The 15,634-nt window shown below is 39.8% G+C and overlaps 1 protein-coding gene across 10 annotated transcripts in view; it reads right to left on the bottom strand.

The window, feature by feature from the left end:
* The window catches only part of LRMDA (leucine rich melanocyte differentiation associated), a 1,136,435-nt gene that overhangs the window by 275,209 nt on the left and 845,592 nt on the right, over positions 1-15,634 (bottom strand). For 8 of the 10 annotated variants that reach the window (XR_011607367.1, XR_011607369.1, XR_011607373.1 and 5 more), the window contains exons 1-2: positions 7,913-8,040; positions 6,401-6,470 (exon numbers count right to left, since the gene is read on the bottom strand). The exons of 1 other annotated variant lie outside the window; for it this stretch is intronic. The gene's annotated coding sequence lies outside the window, so the exon portion shown is untranslated. Of the gene's footprint in view, positions 1-6,400; positions 6,471-7,912; positions 8,041-15,634 lie in introns of those variants that run through there. One more of the 10 variants, XR_011607366.1, reaches the window with a different exon arrangement.

The following is a 15,634-nucleotide window of genomic DNA, read 5'->3' as shown; positions in this document are numbered from 1 at the left end:
AAATATATAAATAAATAAACAAATAAAAACACAGACGGTTTTCCCATTTTGCAAATTTGCAAGCACAGCAGTTCTAGTTATTTGTTTTCCAACATTTCAGAGTGGCCTTTTGTTCAGAGATGGAGCCACCCTGTTTAGCCATGTCTATGGCATCTTAATGACCTATTGGGACAGATAGTATGACACTTCTCTATATTAACTGTCCAATCTACAAGCCAATTGTCACACAGCTTTCTGGTGTCAGTCAAAGCAGGCCTGTGTGAGTAACATCAGCCCAATCTACCTAGAATGCAGGAGCGACACAAGTGTGTGCATAAAGAGTCATAAAATAATATCATGGGGACTTGTCACCAGGAACACCATTAGTTGATAAAAATGGAAGTAAAGCCTATCATTATTTCATCAGGGTAGTCAATCTTCATTGGAAACAAATATACAGAGATTTGCCATTATATTCCCGGCTACAACATGAGCAAACATGCTGCAGATCCAGCTACATTTCAAGCAAATTGCCCATTCAAGGCAACAATTTAGCCTAAAGAAACCGCTAGAAACCCGGTGACTGGAAGCAACATGGTGGGGTAAAAAAGCAGACTAGGGTCCCAAGGATGTGGAGTCCGGGCTCTGCTCTGTCACCACCCCAGCTCTGTGAGTCTGGCTGGGCAAGTGATCTGATGGCTCTAAGCCTTTATTTTCACTTCTGCCAAACTGTGGACATACACCTCGAATTCCTTCAGTGGATTACTATGGAAATTAAGTGGGATGTTGCATTGGAAGGCTATATATTAATACATGTTGTATAGATAGGAGGAACTAAAATGCATCTTTATCTCGGTGATTGTTTAATACAGGCCTCTGGGCAACCTTGTACTGACCTCTCTTGGCTTGCACCAGATAATTTAGTGTCACTATCATCATTAGTAAACATCCACCGGGGGCCTGCTGTGGGCTTAATTATACATTGGCTTGTATGGTTCACTGACATTTTCATGTGTATATGTCTGGTCTTCTTTAGGCAACTGTATGCTCATCCAGGGACAAGACTGTGTGTGTGTGTGTGTGTGTGTGTGTGTGTGTGTGTGTGTGTGTGTCTGTGTGTGTATCTGTATATACATATTAGCCCAGCAAAATGAAAATATATAGTAAATTCTCAATAAAGAGGTAACTTGATTGTCTTAGAAACCGAAGATAGAAAATTTCAAAGTAGTGAAAACAATAGAGTTAGAAAATAAAACTTATGAAAAATCTAAGAGCTTTTTTAAGGGATGGGCATAACAGCAGCATTTCCCTCTGTAATCTCACATAGAAGGATGTTTAAAGAAAAAAAAAAAAAATCCTACCAAGGGTCTTAATCAAGCTATTCCACTTAAAAGCATTAATGCTAAGTATGCAAACGTTCACCTGACTGATCATTAAGGTATCAAGAACTAATTTTCCTCCTTTTAAGAGCTTATATGTCACATCCCACCCCTTGGGCCTTCCAGAAATGCATTTAAATGCCTAACTAGGAGAAAGAAAAGCATTCCAGACAGCCAGGTGTTAGTGATTCAGCCATTAAAACTTCAGTTATAAAATATCCCCCACAATTGTAAAACATTTCAGTCATTAGAAGATCATAAATAGATTGAGATGACATTTTAAATTATTATGACATCATGTGTATGAAATGTACATTGTTCATCACAATATCCCAGATGACTGTGACTCTGATTATCTGAAGTTAAAGATGAAGTGCCTGTGTTATTTATTTTGAGATCCAGCACTGAAAGACAGGGAGGAGGGAGGGTGAAGACAGCAGACAGACAAGGAGAAATTGTGAACGTTGCATCCCTCCTAAGGCAGAGAAAAACTTCAGATTCATTTTGCAATAACACTCATTGACCGCTCCTTGAGCAAAAATAAATCCTTGTTTCCTTTCTGGAGGATCAGGCTGAAGTACAAAAGAAAAGTGCTCCCAAAACCCGTAATTTTGAAACCATCATCTAAAGTGTCATGGTACTCGCTCTTCTTCGAGCTATTATATATAAACTGAAAGATTTTAATTAGAGGTCAACATTAATTTACATATGAAACCAGCAAAGTAGTTCATGACCCTTTTTCATGTCGCACACACCCATACTATTTCTCAGAGTCAACTGGTCTCTCATCTCTTCATTATATACTAAGTAAGCAGGGTATGTCTCTACCTTGAAGGTATAGCACCTCCTTATAAGAAGTAAGACAGGTTTCTCTAGAGATCTCCACCTAACCACCACCATTGGAATAGAGGACAGAGTCCGAGGGCAGTGGCTGAGGCCTGTAATTCCAGCACTTCGGAAGGCTGAGGCTGGTGGATCACCTAAGGTTAAGAGTTCGAGACCAGCCTGGCCAACACAGTGAAACCCTGTCTCTACTAAAAATATAAAATTAGCCAGGTGTGGTGGCACACACCTGTAATCCCAGCTACTGGGGAGGCTGAGGCACAAGAATCCCTTGAACCTGGGAGGCAGAGGTTGCAATGAGCTGAGATCACACCACTGTATGCAAGCCAGTCTGGGCAACAGAGTGAGACTCTTTCTCAAACAAACAAACAAACAAACAAACAAACAAAAAAACAGAAAAAGAAAATAAACCTAAATTGTACAGTTACTTATAAGACTGTTGTAAGAAATCAGTAATATAAATAATTCAGTCTTGCTGCAAACCCATGCTTTTCAACTCAGTCTTACCAAGGAAATAAATTCCTTTCAGAGTTGAGCATTTTGGGAAATGTGTGTAAGGACTAATGTACCTTACGTAACTCTACAAACCAGCTGACTCGCCTGAATGATAAGGCCCATTAAAGAAATTGTAACAAGAAAGTTTGGGGTATTTAGGATATCCTAAAAGTCTGTATTATTCTGCTACATACATTGGTAACTCATTCTGCCAAAGGAGGCAGGGATAGGTATGCATGAATATGGACCTAGGCACACAGTTAATGGTGGTTAAAATTTAATCTTGTCCTAAAAATATTGAAGAATTTGTTGGGACTAGAAATGCAGAAGCCGTGCAGGCATTGGAGAACCTGATATAAATGCTCCCCCTCAAAATTCTTCTCTCAGAATCAACAGTGAAACTTCCTTTGTTCCCCTCTAGATGATCCTGGTTCTTCGGAATAATCTTTCCTAAAAACTGTCCAAACCTAAAGACATGAAGTCAATAACCTGGCACCATCAGATGCTCGAAAAGGATTGGTTTCAAAGAGGGTGATTAAAGGGAATTCAGCAGGACAATTACTCATCCATTTTGCCTGGTCAGTTATGAGGCACATTTGAGAAACAGCCACGAGGCTTTTGCTACATGTATGGAATTGGAAGATACCAAGCCCAATGCCTCACTGTACACATAAATGTATTCCTGAAAATGCCAGACTATAGCTAACCAGAATCTATCCAAATATTGTCTGTAATAGGGAGATGAGACAATGCATTTTATTAGATAACGCTTCCTAATATTGACTTCCTTATAACCTACTTCCTGTAATACTGTGTAGGGTGAGGGAAATGCTCCATGTCTGTGGAGCACTTTAAGTGTTTTCTGCATTACAAACACTAAGGAAGAGATGTTGAAAAAAATAACATTGGAAATAGTCATAAAAGAAGGTGACCTCACATTCTCAGAGGCCAATTCTGCCACTCTGATGATTTGGCAGGTACAACTTTGGGTGTCAAAAAGAGACTGTCTATTTTTCTGTCTGTACACATTAAAAGCTTGGGAATGGGAAACAATTTAGTAAAGTCCAAGTCCACTTTTTGTTTCTTTTCTCCAAATTTCCCCTTCATTGAGGAAGGCTCTAGAAATATCTGCTTCAGCACCACACAGGCCAAGTTTGCCCTTCCTAGAGAAAGATGCCATCAATGTCTCTAATCTTAAGCAAATCCAACATCCCACCTCCACCTTCCACTGTAATATGTCCTTGCCCTTGGTTTGGGCAAACCATTAATAAATTATTCATTCATTCAACCCTTGAACAAACCCTTGTGGAATGAACATATTAAATATATTTTATGTTTGTTTGTTTCCATAACTACTTCTTTATTGAAGGAAACTGTTCTCGTAACATAATCTTTATTGTCATGGGCAGAGAGCCAGTCTTCATTTGATCTGCAAGGGGCTGGCCCTCCATCATGTTTTCTGATTGACTGATTGGCTCTGGCTTTAAACATCCCAAGCAATTTTCTAAGAATCTCTTCTTTTCTACTATGGGAATCACACTTTATCTTTATATTGTAGTAACTAACATTGAGGGATTTGGGGTTGGAGGTGCAAATCTGGTCATAGCATTTAAAAAGAATTGTAGTAGTATTGAAGAATTCTACTGTTAAATAAAATTTATAGGAAGCCATGCTTTTAGACTGAGCTCCTGCACTAGGCCCCAACAGAACAGACCAAACCAAAATGGAGTCACTATGATGATAGTTTCTTTTGCTGTGAAGAAGCTGTTAAGTTTAATTAGATCCCATTTGTCAATTTTTACTTTTGTATCAATTGCTTTTGGGGTCTTCATCATGAAATCTCTGCCCATGCCTATGGCTGCATAGTATTCCATGGCATGTATGTGCCACATTTTCTTTATCCAGTCTACTGTTGATGGGCATTGAGGTTCAATTCCATATCTTTGCTATTGTGAAATGTGCTGAAATGAACACACATGTGCATGTGTCTTTTATGGTAGAATGATTTATATCCCTTTAGGTATACACCCAATAATGGGATTGTTGGGTCAAATGGTAATTCTGTTTTAAGTTTTTTCAGAAGTTGCCAAACTGCTTTCAGCAATGGCTGAACTAATTTACAAGCAGTGCATAAGCGTTCCCTTTCCTCCGCAACCTCATCAGCATCTGTTATTTTTCAAAAACTGACTTGTTTCCATTTCCAACAAAGCACTTCTATTTTTAGATTAAGATGCTGCCTAGTTCATGAATCACTAATAAAAGGCCATTATATCTTTAACCTAAATATGTTGAAATTTTGTTTTTTGACAGTACTCAAATAAATGAACTGAAAATTAAACCAAGAGGCTGAGCTCTTTGAAACCAGTCCTGACTCAGTGCTTGCTTCCTGGGTCTTTGTCATTTCTCTAATGCAAAATGAATCCCAAACCATGTAGTGCAGCACAACAAAGATATTCAAATGGAATTAAAGTTCAGATTAGATCTGAAGGCCCTGGTGTGGCTGTGGTTCCGCCAGAGTAGACTTGTTTGTTTGCTAGTCTTTTTACAGAGTTTATGGAGCAGAATTTTTTTTTTTTTTTTTTTTTTTTTTTTTGAGACGGAGTCTGGCTCTGTGGCCCAGGCTGGAGTGCAGTGGCCGGATCTCAGCTCACTGCAAGCTCCGCCTCCTGGGTTCACGCCATTCTCCTGCCTCAGCCCCCCAAGTAGCTGGGACTACAGGCGCCCGCCATCTCGCCCGGCTAGTTTTTTGTATTTTTTTAGTAGAGACGGGGTTTCACCGAGTTAGCCAGGATGGTCTCGATCTCCTGACCTCGTGATCCGCCCGTCTCGGCCTCCCAAAGTGCTGGGATTACAGGCTTGAGCCACCGCGCCCGGCCTCAGAATTTTGTTTTTAACAAGAACTTTTTCTCCTCTTGGAAATGAATTAATGATAGTATTGCCAGAGAGTGTTTATGAATACAACGTTTAAAAGTGGACCAAACAAAATACACCTTATTTCCACTCACTAAGAAGGCATTGTCTTTCCTAATAGGAGCAGCTGGCATAAATATTATTTTATTATAATAAATACTTTTGTTATTATGTTAAATATCTACTACTACAGAAGATACCAAAGAATTGCAGGATCTCTGTCCTCAAATTGCTTAGAGTCAAGTTAGATTAAGAAAAATAAACCAATAATGAATAGTACAAGACACTGTGTTATACAGTAGGAGCATTTTTGGTCCCAACTAGGTTCTGAAGGAATTCAGAACAGGATCTTTGTGGAATCTAGAGTGGCTGGGCAGGAATTCCTATAAAGATGAAATCTGGTCTGGCCCTTGACAAATGGGATGTTTAGATAGAAACAACTAAGATTACATGAATAAAGATAGTCCACAGCCACCTGTATGCTGAGAGTGGGGCAGGCAGATGGCAATATAAAGAAGAAGCCACAACCAGATTCACTACCAAAATGTAGAGATAAGTGAAAAAGGAGGTTTCAAATAAAAGACATCTCTTTAGGGATAAGCAGGGACATTTAGTAGAAATTATATGGACTAGTTTCAGAAGATCTCCATCTAATAAATTCAAAAGCATGAGTTCCAGCATAAATAATTATATCATCATCTCTGCCATTAATAATAGAAGACATAATAATAAAGTTTGAGGTGCATAAAATAATAGTAAAGAGAGTGCTACACATTTGAGAAGAGGATGCCAACCTGCTTTTACCACTACAGATGTCCCATGTCAAGATGCGCAGAGCTGCTATGACATTATGGGCCGGCAAAGCTAGGATTTGGAGAAACAAATTTGGAAAAACATTAAAACATTGGACAAATAAACACATAACAAATCCTTTAAGGTTTTTCTACTCCCAAAAGAATGGATGACTCAATTCATTGTGCTTGATCCAACATCTGCCTTGACAAACTTTAGGGAGAAATTGCCCCAAATGTCTTAGACACCTAAAATGTTTGGCAGAACTCTTGAAGCTCTCCTAGGAGATGGTGGGTTGATTTCTGCTACTAAAGTGAGCTACTCTGCACAAAGGGGTGGGAGTCTGAGAGCCTGATGCCCATCAGCCTGTCTCATCCTTAACTGCTGCTCACCCCATCCCCTCTCTGGTCACTCAGCAGAGCTGCTAAGATACAGCGGCAAAATATTCGTACCTCTTGAAATGCAGTTTGAAAACCACTGTTCTTTCACAATCCTCTCACTTTAAAAATGTGGAACAATGGAGGCCCCAAGACTAGAAACCTGGGGGTCACCAGGTTGGTTAATGGACAGGCAGGGGTTAGAATCCAGGTCATCTGATTTCCAGCCCAATGTGCTTTCTCTACTCTACACAGCCCTTTAATGCATCGGTGACAAACTGCCCATTTTAAAATATGGTAAAGTAGGGCATCTGATGAAGAATCTCCAGTGGGAAGATCTTCATTGTCTTTTTCACCTTCCATACTGTGTCAAATATTGATATTTATAAAATAATGGAAGAACTGGCATCAGAAAATGTATGCTACAGCGACTCTTTGAATGAGGGCCAGAAAGAGAATAAAAAGCCCAGAGTGACCTGCTGTACACCCACACTGCTTCCCCAATTAACTCCAAACAGACTTTGTCTGGGATGAAATGATTTAGCCTCAACGCAAGGTCAGTCCCACATATCCAGAATAAAGATTGCCGAATATGCTTATTTGAGCTGAATTACATTTGGTAGTTTAATAATATGAATTTACTGCCTTTTCAAGAGGGACTCTAGCACTGGGGAGAACTTTAAAATGCATCACACTTAAAACATAAAATTAAATTCAATTAACTTTTATTGGGAGGCTAATACACTAGTACCCTAGAGGGAGAAACGAAGCTCTCCGCTTTCCCAGGATTTTCAAACCAGGTCTCTGGAATCCAGGCCAAAGATACTGGCCTGGCTCACTCCCTCATAAAGAGCTTCATTGGCAACTTTAACATCTGTACTCAGTGGAGTGGACTGTGCCTGTAAGTCTCCAGCTAAAAGACCCTCAGGGGCATAAAACCTGAATAATAAATAGGTAGAAAACACTCCTCTACCTACCTATCACATAAAAGACAAAAAGCCAACACAGGCATGAAAACACGTGAGAGTCTCAGAGACCATATGCTCTTTATTAAATCCTCCTGCCGTCCTGCTATCAGGATAAAAGGTCTCATCTATTTTTTTTTTTTTTTAATATTTAGTACATTTAGCCACTCACATTGACTCATTAGATTCTTCAGTCAGCCTCGGCTTTCCTAAGGCCTTACTGCCCCTCTCCCTCCATTGAGATATCCAAGTTTGCAGACAACTACAAGTGGAGTGCCTGACTACTCCCTTTGTGACTTCATAAAGAGCAAGCTATGACATTTGCTGGTTGAGCTGTGGAAAAAACTGAATTCCAGACAGATTGGCCAACTATATCCTGGAAATAGGATGAAGTAATCTCATTTACTCATTTAACAAATATTTAATGGGTGCCTACTGCATACCATATACCATACTAGGCATTAGAGATTCATGAGTGAATGAGACATGATTACTTCCCTTATGGCTACAAAAGAGGGGAGAATGGGGAAATATGGAAATCAAAAAGCATCCCTGTATTATCTGTTCTCATGCTGCTAACAAAAACATACTTGAGACTGGGTAATTTATAAAAAAGAGGTTTGATGGACTTACATTTCCACATGGCTGGGGAGGCCTCACAATCATGGTGGAAGGTGGAGGAGCAAAGGCATGTCTTACATGGTGGCAGGCAAGAAAGCATGTGCAGGGGAACTACCCTTTATAAAACCAGCAGATCTCATGAGAGTTATTCACTATCACGAGAACAATACAGGAAAAATCCACCCTCAAGATTCAATTACCTCCCGCTGGGTCCCTACCACACCACCTGGGGATTATGGGAGCCACAATTCAAGATGAGATTTGGGAGGGGACACAGTCAAACCATATCAGTCCCTATCTTAAACAAATAATAATAATAATTAAAAAAACAAGATTTCAAAATCAGGGTTAAATTCTCTGTCAAGCTGGCTGGAATTTGCCCAAGACAGTATCAGTTTCCCGATGCTGCTATAACAAGTTCACATGAACTTAGTAGCTTCAAACAACACAAGTTCATTGTCTTACAGTTCTGGAGGTCAGATGTCTGAAACGAGCCCTACAGGGGCAAAATCGAGGTGAGGGGAGAACACGTTTCCTTGCCTTTGCCAGCTCCTAGTGGCTGCCTGTGTTCCCTGCCTTGCATCCCCTGGCTCCATTTTCAAAAGCACATTGCTCCAACTCTGCTTCCTTCATCATGCCTCCTTGTCCTCCGACTCTGACTTCCCTGAGTCCCTCTTCAGAACCCTTGTGCTTACCTCAGGCCCACCTGGATAACATAGAATAACCTCCACAATTTAAGATTTTTAATCACACCTGCAAAGTCCCTTTTGCCATATAAGGTAATCACAGTTTGTAAGAATTAGGACGTGGACATATTTGGATGATTGTTATTCAGCCTATCACAAAGACCAAAAGTAACATCCCAAACTTTAGGTACTTTGGTGGAAAAAGAAATGACCTGAGCTCTTAAAGATGTGACCAGGGTGCAGAACAGTGGAATTGCCTCCCTAATTACATTCATACTCTCTGTCTAACAGCAGTAAAACAAGAAAGGCATGGTGGTGGTGCATGCCTGTAGTCCCAACTATTTGGGAGGCTGAAGCTGACGGATCACTCAAGCCAAGGAGTTCAAGATCAGCCTGGGCAATAGAGTGAGACCTCCTCTCTATTTAAAAAGAAAAAGAAAAGCAGTGAAACACAGCAGTAAAGAACACAGGCTGTGGGGTAAAATACACAAGGGTATTGGTTGAACCAGCTCAACCAAACACCTGGATGAACATGATCAAATTACTTAACCTCTCTGAACCTCAGTTTCCTGTTCCCCAAATGGAGCTCACCATAATACTCCCTTTCTGGGGTTGTTATGAGGATTAATGAGATAATACCTATACAGCACTCTTTGTGGTATATAGTAAGCATTCAATTGATGTTACTATTATGTTATTATTATAATTATTCAATCACTGGCCACCAGCCTGGACTTGAACTCACAACTGGGTATTTTACAGGTCTCCTTCAGTACAGATCACTGAAATTTCCAGAACTTCCTCTTCCCCTTACTTGAAATCTGATCTGTCCCTCAAGCACTTGTCTCATTCATGCTCCTTCATGCTTTCCCAGTGGGAAGATCTCTCTCTCCCTTTCCTTCTTACCTACAACAACATGTGAAACACTCGTGTAAGGCTATCACTGGTCTTGCTGCTTCCAGTCTTATTTTTATGTTTTAGCACCATATATAGATTACAAACTGCCTGAGGGCAAAGACTGCTGTACTAGTACGTAGTGAAGAGATGTGGCCACAGTAGATAATCAATAAACTGGTTAAATAAACTCACTGCAGAGTTTATTCCTCCCAGATCTGTGGGGAAACACAATTTCACATTTCCCATTAAAGGGGAGCTAGCTGTACTCCCCTAAGATATGCCGCAACCTTGAAGTTGAGGTTCTGAAGTGAATTTAATTCTCATCTCCCTTTTCCATTATGTGCTCCACAGTTCCCTACATCCCAGGATGATGAAGACCCCTCTTTCTCCATCTGTATGCCAAGAAGTTTGTAAGTATCAGCAGCACGCCAAGGGAAAACAGCAAACAGACTTCTGTTTGGACATGAAATTGAACAAAGAGCTCACACCAGTCAAAGCCAGTTTGAACCAGTCTGCATGGCTCTCATATCTGTCCGACCCCCCTCTGAAGCTGGCACAAAGACACGAAGAACATCATTGACTTCAATCTTTGGCCTTCTAACCAGGAAAGGACTTGTGAAGGTGAATGGTTTGCAGACGAAGGGGATATAAAAGAGACAAAACCAGGATAAAAATTAAATAAAAAGTAGCTGTCTTAAACTGTAATTGCAGTCCTCTGCTGAGCACGCTTGCAGATATATAAATGTGATTTACCATCAGCTTGCAACTACAAATCAGGTCTTGAGAAACACTTGTGCTATGAAATTGTTTAATCTCATCAAGCTCTGCTTTCACAGCAAGCCATAAATCACAAAGTCTTTGTTATCATAGACCTCCACCAGCGCCTCTCTGGCAGGCTATGGATCGTGGGTATATATAATCTTGACTGCACAAACACTGGGGTCGACGCAGGCTGAAATACTTTCATAATAGCCACTGTGCAGCTGGTGGAACACAAGCCTATGATGGATATCTCATTTCCTACAGTCGGCATCTATTTCGAGCAAATTATTACCACATAAATTTCTTGTCAACAGAAACGGCCAATTAATTAAGTTAAAAATTTACTTGTGATCACATCTACAAACCAAATAGAACTGCAAGGCAATTTTCCAGTTACTGAATATACTGCAGGTCAGTTTAATGAATAATTTTTAACTTTGTCATAAACTCAAAGACAGGCTAATATCTCCAGAAACCTGAATGGAGACCAGCTGCCGACAGATTTACACAAAATATATTTATGTGGAATTTGATTGCTGACATCTGGGGACAGAAATAAACTTTCTATAATTACAGAGGCATCTTTCCCATATATATGCATTTCTTTCACCAAAAAATGCAAATCTGTCCCCAGAAAGGGTGTATTTACATTTTCAGGCAGGGCTGCAATGGGGCTGGATGGTTCTTGGAAAAATCATTGCATTAAATTCCTGTGCTAGTGATGGGTTCATTATCATGGCAGAAGACAATAACAGGCCAAGACCTGTTTATCACTGCCCCCCACCTTCCTACACACAAAAAATCAGGATGCTTCCTCTCTGAGGTTGTAAGCCACTTGGCACATGTCCAATAGTAGAGGCAGCATTGGGAGGATTTAGGGGTCTGTCAGGTAAGGCAGATTGACACAGCTTCCCCTTAGGGTTATTATGCATATAAAATAGATCTACATGGAAATAAGGCCGGCAGAGGGCCCTTTTCATAATTCCTGCTCTAACCATGTCTCTTTGAACTGAAGAAAATTCATGGATGATGGGGGGGTTGGGGGAATGGCAGTTGTCTAGGCGAGTATAAAGGATGTGGATTTGAGGCATACATCAGATCTGACTGCTAACAGTGGTTTACTCAATGAGCCACCTATAGGATATAGAATTAGGGTTTTCAAGAGGGCCGTTATATACCCCAAAAGTAGAGGGCACTCAAGGTCCTCCAAATAATAATCCCAGTCTATCTTTAACAATTTCACTGTTCCCTACTCTCAATCTGTCACTGCCAAATGACCAAGCTAGACTATGTAACATTCCCACCACGTGCCTTGGCTTTTGTACTTCTGTAACTTTGCTCCAACAAAGGATCTCTGAGGTCTGTTCCCATATACCTCCACTTTCCAGATTCTTATCTCCAAGATAACCTCCTTGGCTTTTCCTCAGCCTAGAAAAGACCTTTGCTCTTCAGCAAGACACTTCCTCCTACACAAAAATTGAGAGCCTGTCATGCTACCTCGAGCAGAATGAGTAGTTGTGAGCTCACAGCCACTGGAGTGTTCAAGAAGATGCCAGACAACCATTTGGTGGGCTGTTGAAATGGGGACTCAACGTATGTGGAGAGTTGGACTAACTGCTAAAGCTTCGCATCCCTGGGATTATTATTTTTTAATCCTTAGTCTGTATATCAGTAAGGCCAGAAGCAATTCTACAATGGTTGCTTGTGCCCTTGTTGGTAAGCTTCTTGAAGGCAGGGATCATTTTACTCATATTCATAGTTTTCTCAGCACACAGCCCAATACCTTTTTTTTAAGGCACATTCTCCAGAAAAGTTATTGAGGGCTGATTTTATGGAGGTTCTCTCATATTTGTAGCACTCAACTTCAGGTGGCATTGATACACTACTGTACCATAATAATCAATACGAACAGTGCTGATGTGTGCTTATTATGTTTAGGGCACTTTGCTAGAATTCTGAGAATTCCAGGAGTCAAATGCATTCTCTCCCAGACTAATTTTAATTAAGGAAACAAGTCACACAGTGAGCTCAAAGTATACTACAAACAAACAGGGGCTGAGTAAATGAATGATCAATTTCCAAAATACAAAATAAGATAGAATATAAATGTTAAATCAAAGGTTTCAATAATTTTCAGTATCAGGGTAGACAATGCAAAAACGTTTGTGTTTTAGAATCTGAAAGGTACAAACAAATGATTCCATATAATTCTTCACTCTGCTACTGTGGATACCAAATCCCCCACCCCAAGCTGAACCTGCTTGCTCAAGGTCACTAAAATAGAAGATGGCAAAAAGAGAATCATACCTAGCTGTCCTCAATACTTGCCCTTGATTCTTTCCATCACATCCACCAAACCCAACACGGTTAATCCTATACAGGCTAAGGATTAAATTGCTTTTCATTTTTTCCTGGTTAATTTCATGTTCCTTGAATCAAAGTATAAATACCTCTTCTCTGGCTCAGGCCTTGGCTCTACGTGTCCCTGGATTATTTCTGATGACAAAATACATTTCAAAATTTTTTCCTTGACAATGATCTTAAATATTAAGATATTGCCCAAACATCTAATTTCACCAATAATCTACTCTGGATCCTTTCTGTCACACATGCTCCTCACAAATAAGCATTAAATGCAGAGGTTGATTGGATTCAAAGCTTGGCTCAACCCTTTCTTAGTTATGGGAATTTAGGCTGGTTACTTAATTTCTCAGTGCCTCAGTCTCCTTGTCTATAAAATGGGGTTACCTCATAGTGTTATGAGTATTACATTAGACAACACATGTAACATTTCAAAACAATGCCCATAAGAAGCATTTGTTCTGAGATCAGGAGTTCAAGACCAGCCTGGCCAACATGGCGAAACCCCATCTCTATTAAAAATACAAAAAATTAGCTGGGCATGGTGGTGGGGACCTGTAATCCCAGCTACTCAGGAAACTGAGGCAGGAGAATCACTTGAACCCGGAAGGCAGAGGTTGCAGTAAGCTGAGATCACGCCATTGCACTGCAGCCTGGGCAACAAGAGCAAAACTCCATCTCAAAAAAAAAAAAAAAAAAAAAGAAGAAGCATTTGTTATTAGTTTTTAATCCTTAGCCTATCTATACCACTTTTGGCATAGTAAATCTCATATTCTTACCCCATGCTGTATAAACTTTATTTCTTTTCATTTGTCCTGTACTTGCCTTGTGAAACTTCAAGGAGAATTTATAAAACAATGATGATGATGATGATAATGATAACAGACAACATTTTTGCCTGTATTATGTTCCAGGCACTGCTATAAACACTTTACATTCATTATCAACAGCCTTAGGAGGCAAATATTCTTATTATCTCCAAATCACAGATGTGACCTAGAAAGGTTAAGTAACTTGTCCAAGGTCATACAGCTATAATTGGTCAAACTCTTAAGTTCATGCTCTTAATCACTGCAATTTAGTGTTACTGTATTTGGTCAGCAATTCCTTATCATTTTATTTCTCTCATTTATAATATTATAGGTATTACTCATGTCCTCCATCATACTCCATTTTTCCAGAACAGTCTGAGTCAGTCATTATTCCTATCCTCAAGGACCTTGCATTTCAGACAAGGAAACAAAATAAATGTGGATATGAAAAGCATATCCACATAACAAAAACAAACTTGTTCTAACCCATCCAACTCCATCATGCTTGCTTATTTCATTCTTCCTCGAAGCTTCTCTCTACCCAGCAACAATAGTTTTTGAGAGTGTATCTAATCATAGCACCAAAACACTATTTAAAGATATTGGGCAAAGTAAAATAATTTTTCAATAAAATTCAATTAGCTCATGAGTTCAAATAGGAAACACACACTACTGTCTTTCAGGAGGAGGGGAGAGGCCTGAGGAGGTTCCATAGCAGAGCTTTTGTGAAATTAGATTCTGGATTTCTGTAAAAGAAAATGTTTTATTACAGAGACAATGAACAAGAAACGTGGGGAATTACCTATATGCTGTCTGAGTGCTACTAACAAAGGCAGGTAATAGTGTGGGTGAGACACCGCTGACTGTCAGGGTATCTTGTTGAGGGTCACTGCTGCCGGAGTGTCAAGGTCAGGATAAGACAGTAGAACAAAGCAACAGCGAGGAACGCCTGCCTCCCTGGCTGATCTGCTGACGATTAGCAGCATAGGGGATGTGAGCAATGATAATATCACAGTCTCACATGCGTTGAGCACTTTATAGTTTATAAAGCACTTTCATAGTCATTATCTCATTATATTTTTAAAGAATTTCTTATGGAAAATTCAGTAATGACCAAACCTGCCGAGGAACGCTTCACTTTTCAGGGATACATTTTCATGATTTGAGAAAAGCTATCTATTTTGAGTTGGGTAACCACATGAGCACAGATTTAGAAACTGGAATTCAATGAAGGAGAAAGAAGACTCTAGGGTTAACTAGAGGTATAGTACAGCTCATCCCAGACAGTGCCAGAAATTACACAGGGAATCTGCAAAATCCTAAACATTCTCATTAATGCATCCAAATCTAGAAAGAAGCAAACTTTATATAGGCATTCTTCTCTTCTCCTTCTTCTGACTGAGTAATGGATTAAGTAACCACTGGGAAAAGCAAATGAAACACAGAAAACTAACAATTGGGTATACCCTCTAATGGGCATGAAAATTCCATGACGACCCAGTGAATTAGAGAAATGATCCAAAGCCCAAAAGTAAACCCTAATGAAGGTTTAACAGAATATCAGATGAGAGAATTAAGTCTGGCTATTCTAATAAAGATCACATCCCTTCTCAGTTGAACTATTCTCCTCCCTACCCCATTTTCTCAAGCTACAGAACATGGACAAAACATGAAATACTTACTTCTCGAACTGCAACTTTGAGGGTAAAAGAAGCTCATATTATGAGAGGTGGGAAGATAATTCAGAAGCCATTC

This window comes from Macaca nemestrina, chromosome 9 (genome assembly GCF_043159975.1).
Source record: "Macaca nemestrina isolate mMacNem1 chromosome 9, mMacNem.hap1, whole genome shotgun sequence".
In the NCBI taxonomy this organism is placed as follows: domain Eukaryota; kingdom Metazoa; phylum Chordata; class Mammalia; order Primates; family Cercopithecidae; genus Macaca; species Macaca nemestrina.
This window is presented reverse-complemented; position numbering and strand designations above follow the sequence as displayed.